This window comes from Elgaria multicarinata, chromosome 1 (genome assembly GCF_023053635.1).
Source record: "Elgaria multicarinata webbii isolate HBS135686 ecotype San Diego chromosome 1, rElgMul1.1.pri, whole genome shotgun sequence".
Classification (NCBI taxonomy): Eukaryota; Metazoa; Chordata; class Lepidosauria; order Squamata; family Anguidae; genus Elgaria; species Elgaria multicarinata.
In genome coordinates, this window is record NC_086171.1 from 216576802 (window position 1) to 216590638 (window position 13837).

Here is a 13837-nt window from a genome sequence, read left to right on the forward strand (position 1 = left end):
CCTGATGTCCAGCTGGAATCTGGCTTCCTTTAACTTGAGCCCGTTATTCCGTGTCCTGCACTCTGGGACGATCAAGAAGAGATCTTGGTCCTCCTCTGTGGGACAACCTTTTAAGTATTTGAAGAGTGCTATCATATCTCCCCTCAATCTTCTCTTCTCCAGGCTAAACATGCCCAGTTCTTTCAGTCTCTCTTCATAGGGCTTTGTTTCCAGACCCCTGATCATCCTGGTTGCCCTCCTCTGAACACGCTCCAGCTTGTCTGCGTGCTTCTTGAATTGTGGAGCCCAGAACTGGAGGCAATACCCTAGATGAGGCCTAACCAGGGCCAAACAGAGAGGAACCAGCACCTCACGCGATTTGGAAGCTCTACTTCTATTAATGCAGCCCAAAATAGCATTTGCCTTTCTTGCAATCAAATACACACACACACACACACACACAAAAGCACCTGGAATTTAGTTTAGATTCAAAATACCCCACCCTTCACCAATTCTCCCCAATCGGTTCGCAAGACCGATCTCCCCAACACAGCTTAGGGTGGGGCCCTGGAACGGAACGGCGACCGGAGAGTCCAGTGTTTGGGACTCCTTCGCAAGACCATGTTCTACATGGCTCCAACAAAATAGGACCAGGGGACGCGGGAGGAGAAACGCCTCTCCTATCACGTGAATCGGCCGTTCTATCTGGCTGCCCCAGCTGGAAACTCACAGGCCACTCAATCTAATCTGCCCCCCTCTACTTCCTTTCAGCTTGAGAGCCAAGCATCTCTTTTCTTTTCCTCCCGAGTTCTCAGGAGATCTCGCTCTGCTAATTTCTTCTTTCCTGTAAACAAACTACCAATGAAACTTTCATTAGGAAATAGAGCACAAATCCATTACTGCTGCCCCTCTCTGGGTTGGCCTCCTCAACAACCAGGGATGACACAGATGAAAGCGACAGCAACGGCCCTAATCAGCTAGCGCAATCGCTCGCCCGGCCTCTCCTGGCCTAACCCTCCTCCGGCCTCTCCTCCAGTTCCCTCTCTCTTCCAACTCACAGGAGAGATTCTCTCGCCTGGCAATAAAGTTCCACAACTAACATTCAACGGATTGAGCGCGTGCGGTCATGGAATATTTACTCAGCTCCTTCTCCGAAAGAGCAACCAACCCCCTGCCAGGTACATTCGCAAGGCAACACCCAAAGAATGAAGCAGGCACCCAACTCCACGTCCGCACAGACACCTTGCACCTGCGCCTTGCACCAGCCGGACATCCCCATCTTGCCCCACCTGTCATGGCTGAGAGTCGCATTTGCGACACTCCCGTCCCACCACGGGAAAGAGCTTTATTAACATTTGTTAAGCCTTCCAACTTTCATGGGAGCAAAAACACAATGTAAACACAATAGGTGAAAAAAATTAATATGCTGTCTTAATCTTTTTACTGTATTATTCCTATGTTCACCGCTGCGGAATCTATTTTACACATGGATGAGTATATAAATATTGTAAATAAATCAATAAAATCCTTATTGGCTAGTTTACTTTTTTGAAGCAGCCACTAGCAGTTCTGGAATTTAGAATCACAGACCAAGCCTAGAATGCCTCCAAGGAAAACATCCTAATTTAGGATTTGTACCGCTGCCTTTTTTAGTGCTTAACTCCAGCCACTCAACTTTTGGAGGAGGATTCCCCCCAAAACTACCCCGTGAAACAATGGAGCATGTTCAGAGGAGGGCAACCAGGATGATCAGGGGTCTGGAAACAAAGCCCTATGAAGAGAGACTGAAAGAACTGGGCATGTTTAGCCCAGAGAAGAGAAGATGGAGGGGAGACATGAGAGCACTCTTCAAATACTTGAAAGGTTGTCACACAGAGGAGGGCCAGGAACTCTTCTCAATCCTCCCGTGCAGGACACGGAATAACGGGCTCAAGTTACAGGAAGCCAGATTCTGGCTGGACATCAGGAAAAACTTCCTGACTGTTAGAGCAGTACAACAATGGAACCAGTTACCTAGGGAGGCCGTGGGCTCTCCCACACTAGAAGCATTCAAGAGGCAGCTGGACAACTACCTGTCAGGGATGCTTTAGGGTGGATTCCTGCATTGAGCAGGGGGTTGGACTCGATGGCCTTATAGGCCCCTTCCAACTCTACTATTCTATGATTCTATGATCTATGAATTTTGCTGCCAATGTCAGATTCAAGAGCCTTTCATGTAACCCTGCCTGGTCAATGTAAGAAGTGAGCACTATCAATAACCTGGTTCTTTTACAGACAGGGTCAGTTTCTCCGGCTTGTGTATGATTCCAGAGCTGCAAACGCTCTGATCCACCTCCGCCCCCCACCCCAGAATATTCCTCTTACCTCTCCTTCCCATTCTGATCTTCAACTTTAATGCAAGCAACCCTTTCGTTGCCTATTTTGCCATCCATAGTCCTTTGGAGGAATACAAACTGGGGGAGGGAAAGCACAGTCACACCAAGAATTTTACATTAGAGGGGACTTGCTTTCCGCTCCTCCTAATATGGATTTCCTGCAGCTGCACTCCACACCTATATGGGTCCGCAACACCAGTGAGGCTGGCTCGGACCAGTACGCGTCTGCACCAGTACGTCTCCAGCATAACAATATTTGGGCGAAGGCCCAAAGAGTATGAACAAGGGCTTCAGCACACCCAGCGTGCAGTTTTAAGTTGTCGTCGTCGTTGTCCCCCACCCCTCCCCAGTTTGCTTTGAATTAGATCACAGACACAAGCGGCTGCTCTCCTCGGTTTCAAAAGCAATTTTCCAAATGGCTCAGGGGGGGCAGCGGAGAGAGAGGCTGTTCAGGCGAGGTGGGCCCAGAGCCTGGCCTTTGTTTTTAAACGCACCGCCCTTTGCTGTGCAGCCTGCACGGTGTCCTCTATTTACAGTAAGCCCAAGTGCCCTCCGCCCGCCCTCCCCGTCGGAAGATTTTATTGTGTTTATTGCCAGCGAGAGGTCAGCTGCATTTGACAGGTAGCATGCGCACGATAGAGGTGGGAAGGCCGCTGCCACCCCCAGAGAAAAAAGCAAAGCCAGACCCCTTTCTCAAGACCGGTCTCCGTGCCCGTTCTGAACATGGCCTCCCGTCCTAGGTGTCGGGTTTCCTCCCTCTCACTGTCTGAACTTGACTCCCGAGTTTGGGCAGAACCCTGAAGCTACCTTCAAAAGGGTAAGGAGGAGGGACACCGCTCCTTCTCAAGAGGGTCCCTCTGGGTAGGTCATCTACTACCCCCTCCGTCCCTCCCTCTCTCATAATACTATTTTGGGCTGCATTAATAGAAGTAGAGCTCCCAAATCACGTGAGGTACTGGTTCCTCTCTTTTCGGCCCTGGTTAGGCCTCATCTAGAGTATTGTGTCCAGTTCTGGGCTCCACAATTCAAGAAGGACGCAGACAAGCTGGAGCGTGTTCAGAGGAGGGCAACCAGGAGGATCAGGGGTCTGGAAACAAAGCCCTATGAAGAGAGACTGAAAGAACTGGGCATGTTTAGCCTGGAGAAGAGAAGGCTGAGGGGAGACATGAGAGCACTCTTCAAATACTTAAAAGGTTGTCCCACAGAGGAGGGCCAGGATCTCTTCTCGATCCTCCCAGAGTGCAGGACACGGAACAACAGGCTCAAGTTAAAGGAAGCCAGATTCCAGCTGGACATCAGGAAAAAACTTCCTGACTGTTAGAGCAGTACGACAATGGAATCAGTTACCTAGGGAGGTTGTGGGCTCTCCCACCCTCGAGGCCTTCAAGAGGCAGCTGGACAACCCTCTGTCAGGGATGCTTTAGGGTGGATTCCTGCATCTAGCAGGGGGTTGGACATGATGGCCTTGTAGGCCCCTTCCAACTCTGCTATTGTATGATTCTATGGTTCTACTAGAACCCAATATGGTCATCAGGACAGATAAAAGGAAGGCCTTCCTCACACAGCTATGGAATTCGTTAAAACGCTGGGCTAGATGGACCCTTGGTCTGATCCAGTGGGGCTCTTCTAATGTACTTTTCAAGTGTGCATAAACAGGAGTGGCGCTAGCTGAAACATTGTGGCCTGGTGCTTTATTTTTATCCACAGAAATGAACAACAGCCATTCACCACTTTCGGAGGAAAAGAGGACCGTGCTTGGGAATGGGGCATCCCTGACGCCTTGCAAGCCCCTGAAAAGCAATTCCACCCTCCGGTTATTATTATTATTTATTTATATAGCACCATCAATGTACATGGTGCTGTACAGAGTAAAACAATAAATAGCAGGACCCTGCCGCATAGGCTTAATCTGGACAGCCCTGCCTTGTCCTCTGCATAGCCACACCCTGGGTTCTCTTTCTTGATCAGCCCAGAGCGTGTCCAAATGCCAGGAATTGGCTTTTAAATGTGAAATAACAACAACAATTATTATAACAGCAGTAAGTATTTGGAGAGCGCTTTCAAGTGTACATTATCTAGTAATGCTAAGGTAGCATTACTAGATATTATTATCTCCATATTACCAGCTGGGGGAGGGAGAATGAGACACTAAATGTGTCAATTCCAATCATGTTAGTTTTTGGTTAGTTTAAATTAAGAGCAGAAGAATTTTCATCCTTTCCTGCCCCCACTGCGATTCCAATTTTTTGAAATGGGGGGGGGGAGATGCTCTTGCATTGGCTATCAGCACATTTGGGGAATCCCTCCCTGGCCAAGGCCGCTTATCAAGTTCAAGGCAGAAGTGAAATTTGAACCGAGAACATCCTGGTTCATAGTTCAGTCTCTCATCCACTACACCACACCAGCTCTGTGGTATACAATTGTACTTATGAAATGTATTAGCCACCTTTCCTAAAAATAGCACAAGGCAACATGCATGTTAAAAAGGAGGGGGGGAAATCCGAAATACGTTGCACGTGCCCCTTTATACATTGCTTACAGGGGGTGGACAGAGTCTTAAGGATAGAGGAAGGAAAACTTGTGAAAGTGAGTGAATAAGGAGAGAAGCACAATCTAAGCATTTAGAAAGGTATTTTAAAACTCAGTGTGGGAGGAGAGGTGAGATGTAACCAACACTTGAAGAACACATTCCAACCCCTTCTGCAGAATACTCATTTTCGTGCTTAAAAACAAAAACGGGACAATACAAAGTGGCCCTGGGGTGTGGCCGTCAAGTGCATATTCGATGCTCGAAGAAAAGGCAGGAATTGGCCATTGTGGGCCTACCCTACATAATATTATCCAAAAGGCCAAAGAAACCCCGGGGAGTATTCCACCTCAATGGTGATCACAACCCTTTTACCCAAGTTACCAAGGATTAAACACAGCCGTGTGAGCAGGCCTAGAAGGTACTGAGCCGCATTTGACCCTGGGACTTAACTACTTCAACCCACAGAAAAGCATTTCCTGGGATACTGGGGGTATTTCATCAATTGCATCACTGATGAAACCCAGGGGCATATCCATAGACCACACAAAAAGACAAAGGGAGGTATCTGCTTTTATACCGTACAAATCACTTGCAGAGAAAGCCATTCTGACAGGCGGGCTAATGCGTGCTGCTCTTCACAGCAAGTGCTGCTCTCATCATGATCCATTGCATGAAACTGTACCCCTCTTGGGTGTAACAGGAGAGAAGCTGGTCAGGCACGCTGTACCAGCTAAGACATTAAAATATAAGGAATGGAGCTGGAAGCATTACTTGATTAATCAATTACAATACATTAGCTGCAGATGTATTTTAATCAGAGCTGTCAGCCCTAAAAGAATGTTCAGTGCTGATAGCCTTGTTGGGGAAAGGAGAGGGGGGGACGTGTTTCAGGGGTCTATATACAACCCTGGATTCAAACCATGCTTCTATAAGAATTTTAAAAACAATACATGATAGGCCTTTCATTTATTATAATGAAATAATCACTTCCATTAAACGATATGTTCAAAATACCACCTGGGCTGAGACAGAAGTAGCTGTTGTAATCAGCTTAACATTAACGGTTGATTAATTACTTAAAAACAAGACAGTTATTTGACTAACACCCCTTGATCCTGAACACTTTTACTTAAGAGACCTGTTCCCTGTAACTCAATTTATTTCCAAGACAACACAACAGAACAATTCTGTACACCTCTATACAGAAGTACATCCTACTAGTTTAATGAGACCTCCTCTTAGGTGAGCGTTTGTCATTCAGCCTTGGGGTTGCAGTGCCAGGTAAGTGTGCTCAAAGTGAGATGCCTGAAATCTTCAAACGGATGGGCAAACTCAACATACATTATACACACATAAGCCTGATCAGTTTTCTGGGGAGAGAAGAGCTCTATATGTGTATATGGGCTTCACGTGAATAGGATGACCATATAGAAAGGAGGACAGGGCTCCTGTATCTTTAACAGTTGCATAGAAAAAGGAATTTCAGCAGGTGTCATTTGTAGGCATGCAGCACCTGGTGAAATTCCCTCTTCATCACAACAGTTAAAGCTGCAGGAGCCCTGTCCTCTTTTGTATTTATTTATTTATTTTTATTTATTGCATTTATATCCTGCTTTTTTCCTCCAAGGAACCCAAGGCGGCATACATAATCCTCCTCCTCCTCCACTCCATTTTATCCTCACAATAACAATCCTGTGAGGTAGGTTGGGCTGAGAGTCTGTCACTGGCCCAAAGTCACCCAGTGAGCTTCCATAGCTGAGTGGGGACTAGAACCCGGATCTCCCAACTCCCAGTCCAACACTTTAGCCATTACACCACACTGGCTTCTGCAGGTGTAACGGTTTTGATGAAGAGGGAATTTTACCATGTGCTGCATACATACAAATGGGTGTGTGCAGCACAAGGGTTGTTTCCTGCACTGAGCAGGGGGTTGGACTCGATGGCCTTGTAGGCCCCTTCCAACTCTGCTATTCTATGATTCTATGATCCCTGCTGAAATTCCCTTTTCTATACAACTGTTAAATATACAAAGCCCTGTCCTCCTTTTCATAGGGCCACCCTACAAATGAACATCCTTGATATCTACTAGATTATCTGTCACCCACAATTCCTGTTCTTTTCAAGATGTAAAAAAGAGACAGTTATTTAAACATGAGAGTGTATTCCATATGCCGTTGCTCCAGGCAAAAAAGGTGCAAGTTCTATAGAAAGAGGGTTCCGGATTTCTGCCTCCAGGCCTGTTTAAAAAGGACGCGGTGGGAGGCAAAGCAGGGCTATACCAAGCAACTGAAAACTGCTTTCAGGTAAGCTCTTTAAAACCACCCTTCCTGAAGCCAAGCAATCTTTGCTCAGCCTTCAGAGGCAAAAAAAAACCCACACACCCTGGCAGCCTGTTCCAAAGTCCATTAGAAATCCAAGAAAGATGGATTCATTTATTTGGTTTGCTAACCCCTCCACACCCTCAGACTCAGAACAGATTTATTTTTTTTAAAAAAAAAAATCAGTTGAAAAACAATCACGCAAAATAAGCCGCGTACAAAACTCCGATCCACACCCCATGTTCAAGTCCACACACTCACATCCATGGCCACCAAAAGCCAGCTGAGAAGCACTTCGGGCACTTGAAATGTGCTGAGAATGAAACAAGGTCACGCAATGCAGCTCAGGCTGTGGCATGTCGCAAGGGGAAGGGAATCCCACAGATGTGCGCAACAACTGGAAAGACCTCTTTAGGTGCCCTCCTGTGGAAACCCAGTTCTCAAGAGGGTGTCCTTCCGGGATCTAAAACTGTGAGGCTATCCACAGCAAAGTACCATGCAATCCAGTTAAGACTACAATTAGCCGGGGTCCTCTGCCACAGATTCATCAGGCAGCATTGGGCAAATCACTACAGCCCAACCCACCTCACAGGGTTGTTGTTGTGAGGGTAAAATGGAGAGGAGGATTATGCACGCCACCTTGGGTTCCTTGGAGGAAAAAACGGTGGGATATAAACACAATAATAAATAAAACAAATAAATATTACAGAGTTTCTACTGCCTGTGGGCTGAATGAGAGGAGACAACGCCCCCGCCTTACAGGACTGTTGTGATAATATGGACTACAAACCACTAACACTTATGCCACAAATAAGTTGCTTAGTCTTTAAAGACTCTTTGTTATAGTATGAAGGCCACAATCAACAGACTTGCCCCAAAAGTTCTGCAACTTCTAATGGGCTACTCTAAAGAAAGCAGATGGCTTGTAGCCAAAGGCTGACTGCAATTCTACCTGTGTCTGCTCAGAGGTACCTCCTAGTGAATTCAATGGGACTTATTTCCAGGTGACCTGGCACACCTTCTAAATGAGAAAAGGGACAAAATGTCTGCATTATAGATAGGGGAGAATTAATTGAAATAAAAGTAGCACTGGATTCAAAATCACGGAAAAGGAACCTGACGTAGCCTACTCTGTTTCCTTGTCGACCACACAGGAAACAGGGGGTATATGGAATTAACACACGCCCTACCCTACTCTACCCTACCCTGAGAGCCAATAGAAACACTCTGTGCCGTTCCAGGTCCAAACTCTCCCCTTTGCCCAACCTGTAACCTGCCAACAGTCGGCTGCTGTCTGTTCAACCAAATATTCAGGGAAGAGGCATTGCCAAGAAACTATTAACTAGTGACGCCAGTTCCATTGTTCACCCACCCTGCAGGAAGTAAACATCTGGTCCGAGAAAAGGTTTCCAAAGGCAAAGGGCCTTGGGGGGGGGGAGGAGAGAAAGAAGACTTCACACTAATAAAACTACTGCTAGGCGTTCAAGGCTTGTTTGGGGAGAACTTCCTTACCCCCAGCTACACCCATTCCTCAGAACTCTGGCTGGAGAGTTTTATCCTTCCTGTTTTGCACCAACCCTTTCCCCTCCCACACAGGCAGGCAGATCTTAACGGAGCGTTTGCAACGAGCTGGTGCCCAGAGGTTGCAGCCTGAAGCAGGGATTGACCCATAAAGCCCAGCTTTACCTCTAGGGAGAAATCTATTTCCAGTCCAATCCTCCAACCCCCACCCAAAAGGGAAGCTCTGGAGAAGCAGCAGCAGCATCGGCATGGCAGGGAAGAGACACCCCCCCCACACACACACACACGCTGCCCCTCCTCCACCTTCTCTCCAGGTGGAAAGGAGATGATGGAGGGGAGGCTAGGAAAGGGTGTGTGTGTGTGTCTCCTTGCGCCCAGGGTGGGAAAGGGAAAATCGATGCTGTCGAGGAGGAGAATCAGCTCCCTGGGCGAATTGATGGGTCTGGAGCTCCCCATTGATCCGCCTCCAGGGCCGCCTCCATCCCCCCCCCCACTTTCTTCTTTCTGCGCTTTTGTACTCTTCCGGGGAGGGGAGGGGAGCGAAGGACGCGCTAACCTTAACCTTTCTCCAGGCATCGGGCTCATTAGAGACGCTAATGAGAGGCAGCCGGCGGGGGTGGGGGGGGGGAGAGAGAGTTCTAGGTGCTGGAGGGGGGAGGGGGCGAGCCAGACCAGACGATTCGGTTTGGGCAGCTGCCTGGGAGGGAGAGTCAGTCGGTCGCTCGGGCCGGTCTGGAATCAGAACGCGCGAGGGAGTTTTCAAAAAACGGCGAGGTTCTGCCCCCCCCTCCTCGAGCCAACGGAGCCGGGGCCCGGCCAAGGGCTCCGCGCGCCCCGCCGCCCTCGCCCTCGCCCGCCCCCCGCCCAAGGGCCAGCCCGATGCCAAGCGCTCCAGCCGGGCACAGCGCTCCGGCGCACGTCCGAATTACGATGCCCCGCCGCTCCCTCCGCGGATGCCCACGTTCCCGCGGAGCGTGTGCACGCGCGCAACTCTCCCCAACAAGTCCGGGAAGCCCCTCCAGACGCGTGGCCATGTGGACAGGCGCATCGCCCGCTCCTACCCAGAAACTCCTGGCAACTTCCTGGCCCGAGGCAGGCGCGTCGGGGCCGCTCTCCATTGTACACGCGCGCAGCGAAGGCGTTACGCGGAGCAGCGACGGCGCGGCCGCCCCCCGGCCCCGCCTCCCCCCCACCTCCCCACCCCCCTTCCCTGTACCAATGCAACCTGTCAACAATCGCAGGACGCGCGGCCGGGGTGCGGGTTCAGCCCGGTGTCCACACGCCCCCTTCGCCGCGCTCCTCCTCGATCCCCCCCGCACCGCTCCAGGCACCGCCGAACACTCTTCCTTCCACCTCTTACCGTTGCGCGCCCCCCCCCCCACAAGCGCATTCCAAGCGCACCGGGGATGCGGCCCGTTGGCCAACTCCAAACGAACACGCACAGGCACCCACGCCCCCCTCCCTGAGCGCGCTCCTCTCCAATCGGATCTTAATTCCACCCCCCGCGCAACACACGGATCTCAAGGAATTCCTGCCAAGGCAGGCAAACAAAAGCCCCCCCCCCCCGAAGGACGCGCCCCTCTAGCGGCAGGCTCTGTTTAACGCTCCCCCAAACTTACCCCGCCCCTTCCATAAGCGGATCCACGCGTGCCTCCCCCCGCACCGTGGACTGTCCACGCGCGGAACCGCCCCCTGGAAAAAAAAAAGGGGGCCCGGGAGCGTGGAGCACTTGGGGCTGCCGGAAAGTGAAGCGCGCGAGGGAGGGCGCCGGGGAGCCCCTCCGGCCCGGCGCGGCCACCTCCGGGGCTCTTTCATCCGCACGCCCGACGGTCGCGCGCGCGCACCCCACCCCCTGGCGGCTCGTCCCCCTCCCGGCACCCCCGGCCCCGTCTCGCCTCCGAGCCCCGTGCCAGGCGGGGGCTCCACCTGCCCCGGGCGACCCGCTCTGCGCCCCACAAGTCTCCCCCCCCCCCCTCGCCCCGGCGCGCCCGATCGACCCGGCGGCTCCTCGCCGTCGGCTGGCGAAGCAGGCGCGCCCGGCCCTCCTTCCTTCCTTCCTTCCTCCTGGGTTCCCCGCGGCCGAGGTGGCCCGTGCGCTCCCGTGCCCAGCCGTTGCCTACCTGCTGCGGGGCCGCTGCGGCGCCTGGGGCCCGCCGCCGGCCTGCGCCAGCCCCGGCCAAGAGAGAAGGGGGCGCTCCGGAGGAGGCTGACAGCCAGCTGCTGCCCGAGGAGGAGCGCCCCGCCGGGAGGGGAGAGGAGCAGGAGGAGGAGGAGGGGAAGCAGGAGGAGGAGGGGGGGCTGGCACTGCGGAGCGCGTCACTCCCAGCTCGGGCGCTGGGGAGGCGCGGGGGGGGGGAGGGAGGCAGGCAGGAAGAGAGAGCCGGAGAAGAGCGGGCTGGGGAGGGGACGGAGGGGAGGGGGGAGCCGGAGCCTCCTGCCTGCACCCCGGGAGGGGGAGGAGGAGGAGCGCGCGCCCCGCAGCGGAGCAGAGGCGCACGGAGCGCGCAAGGGAGGAAGCGAAAGCCAGCGGGAGACACAGCGGTGTTGTGTCGCCGCCGGAGGGTGGGGAGGGGAGGGGAGGGGGGAGGGGAGGGGAGGGGTGGACGCGCGCGCGGAGCGCCAGGGAGAGCAGCCCGTCCATTTCCTGAAGAGCGGCCTGCCTGGGAGAGGACGAGGGAAGGCAGGTACGAGGCAGGCGGGGAGCGAAGGATGCGCCCGGGAAGGCAGCCCAGCCGCGCTCCGGCCCGAGTCCCCGCGGCGCGCGTGCGCGCACCGAGCCAGCTCCGGGGGGGGGGGCTCCTGCAGCGCCTCGCCGGCCGAGCCCCTGCAGACTTGGAAGCACGGGCCAGCGGAAGGCAGCGCCGGGCCCGAGGCAGGAAGTCCCCCAGCCCACCCCAGCCGCCGGGAAGCGTGGTGTAGTGGCTAAACTATGGGCCTGGGAAGTCCCCACTGGGCCACGGAAGCCCACTGGGTGACTTTGAGCCAGTCGCAGACTCTCCGCCCAACCTCACAGGGTTGTTGTTGTGAGGATAACATGGAGAGGAGGATTATGTACACACACCGCCTTGGGTTCCTTGGGATACAAATGCAATAATAAGTGAAATAAATAAGTTCTCCTGGTCAAACCTCAGTGGAGAGAATGGAAGTGCCCGTTATTTCGGCGAGTCTCGCGAAGGAGAGCTTCCAGGTGGATTGCGTCCCATGGGACCAGACCTGCTCACCTCCCGCTTTGCTGGATGTAGCAGGGTCACCTCTGGTTTGAGGGCGTCATCAGAGGCTGTGGCTTCTTAAGGCCACCCAGGTGCCTGGATGAGGATTCGCTCAGCACTGTTGCTTTTGAAATAAGTTCATTTAAATAAGACTTTCAACCTGCTTCCTATCGGAGGGAAGAAGCCTCTTCTTTGTAAAGGAAGCTGAAGCTGAAACTGGGCAGGGCAATTTAGAGCCGCAGGCAAGGCCTCTTTTATACTGTAAAGTTTTTATTTAATTGATACGCCTCTCAACAATCTCAGGGAACAGGGTTGAGCAGCTATTGGATAATCTGGGCAGTTGCCAAAGAGCCCCCAAGAGCTGAGCAGGCCTTTGAAACATCTTGTTTGATCATCAAAATCCAACACTAGCCATACTCCCACCCTGCTCTCAGTTTTCCTAGCCACACTGCTTCTGGTTCCTTGTCCTTTACACTTCCTATAGGTCTTCCACAAACAGATTACAGTTAAAAAGGCTGACTGCCTCTTCAACAATAAATTAACTAACAGACTACAGTGTAGTCTGTAGTGCTGGTATTAACATTTAAAGCCCTAAACGGCTTGGGGCCAGGCTATCTGAAGGAACGCCTCCTCCCGTATGTACCTGCCCGGACCCTAAGGTCATCCTCAGGGGTCCTTCTCCATGAGCCCCTGCCAAAGGAAGTGAGGCAGGTGGCTACCAGGAGGAGCAGGGCCTTCTCTGCTGTGGCACCCCGGCTGTGGAATGAGCTCCCTAAGGAGGTTCGCTTGGCACCTACATTATATGCTTTTAGACGCCAGGTGAAGACCTTTTTATTCTCCCAGCATTTTAACAGTCTATAAATAAATTTTAACTTGGTGTTTTAAAGTTGTAATTTTGCATTGCTGCTCTTTTTATCTGGTTGAGCTTTTATATTGTATTTTATATGATGGTTTTATACTGTTGTTTTATACTTTGAATGTTTTTAATTTTTGTGAACCGCCCAGAGAGCTCCGGCTATTGGGCAGTATAGAAATGTAATAAATGAATAAATAAATAAATAAATGTAGTCTTTATTTTAAATAAAGAGCTGTTAAATTTTTATAAAAACATCATGCCATATATAACCTAACAGGAATACAAAACTACTTGAATAGTTTTTCCAACTTCCAACAGAAGTCTGGGGGGCAAGAGTGAACAGACCCGAAGGGATTCAGTATGGTAACATTCCAAGAAAACTCTGAAGAGGTCAAAAAGTCTCTCCAACTTCAGTAACAGAAGGGTAGGCGAGGGTCAATGTATGTGCAAAGTACATGCTGGGACAAAAAAAGTAGCACAAGGTTAACTTATACAAAACGAATGGGTGGGAGGACGAACAAGGACTAGCTACCAGGATGCGTTCAGGGAGAGGAGGAGAATCATGCCAAGAGAGACAAAGCACTATCAAGCACCTCTTGACTAAGGCAGTGACCGACCAGGGAGACTGCACTCCTTCCAAATTATTATTATTTATTACATTTATATACCGCCCCATAGCCGAAGCTCTTCCATAGATGCAGTGGCTATGGGAGCAATCAACAGTCCCTAGCAAACCATTCGAGCTGCCACTACAGATCAAAGAGACACTTTGTGCAACTTCGTATAAACGATCCCATCACTCCATAGCTTTTAATAACCCAACCTTTCTCTCCACGGCAATCTCTCTTCTGTGGTTGCTACGCTGACCGCCAAAAACGGTGTCTCTTCCATTGCCACCCAGAGGCATAACACTTGACTATGGTCCCCACGAAGGCAGGACTTCAAAACCAACCCATTCGGGTAATTCTCACTTTAAAAAAGGACTGAGCTCTGTATTCCAATATAAGACACCAAAAGGTTTTAAAGCTTCACAGGCAGATTTGGTTTTT

The 13837-nt window shown here is 51.4% G+C and overlaps 1 protein-coding gene across 1 annotated transcript in view; it reads right to left on the bottom strand.

Annotated features, from left to right (window-relative positions):
- NOL4L (nucleolar protein 4 like) overlaps positions 1-10902 on the bottom strand; it is a 64656-nt gene extending 53754 nt beyond the window's left edge. Inside the window, exon 1 of the mRNA XM_063147460.1 lies at positions 10844-10902. The gene's annotated coding sequence lies outside the window, so the exon portion shown is untranslated. The remainder of the gene's footprint in view (positions 1-10843) is intronic.
- Between the last annotated feature and the right edge of the window lie 2935 nt (positions 10903-13837).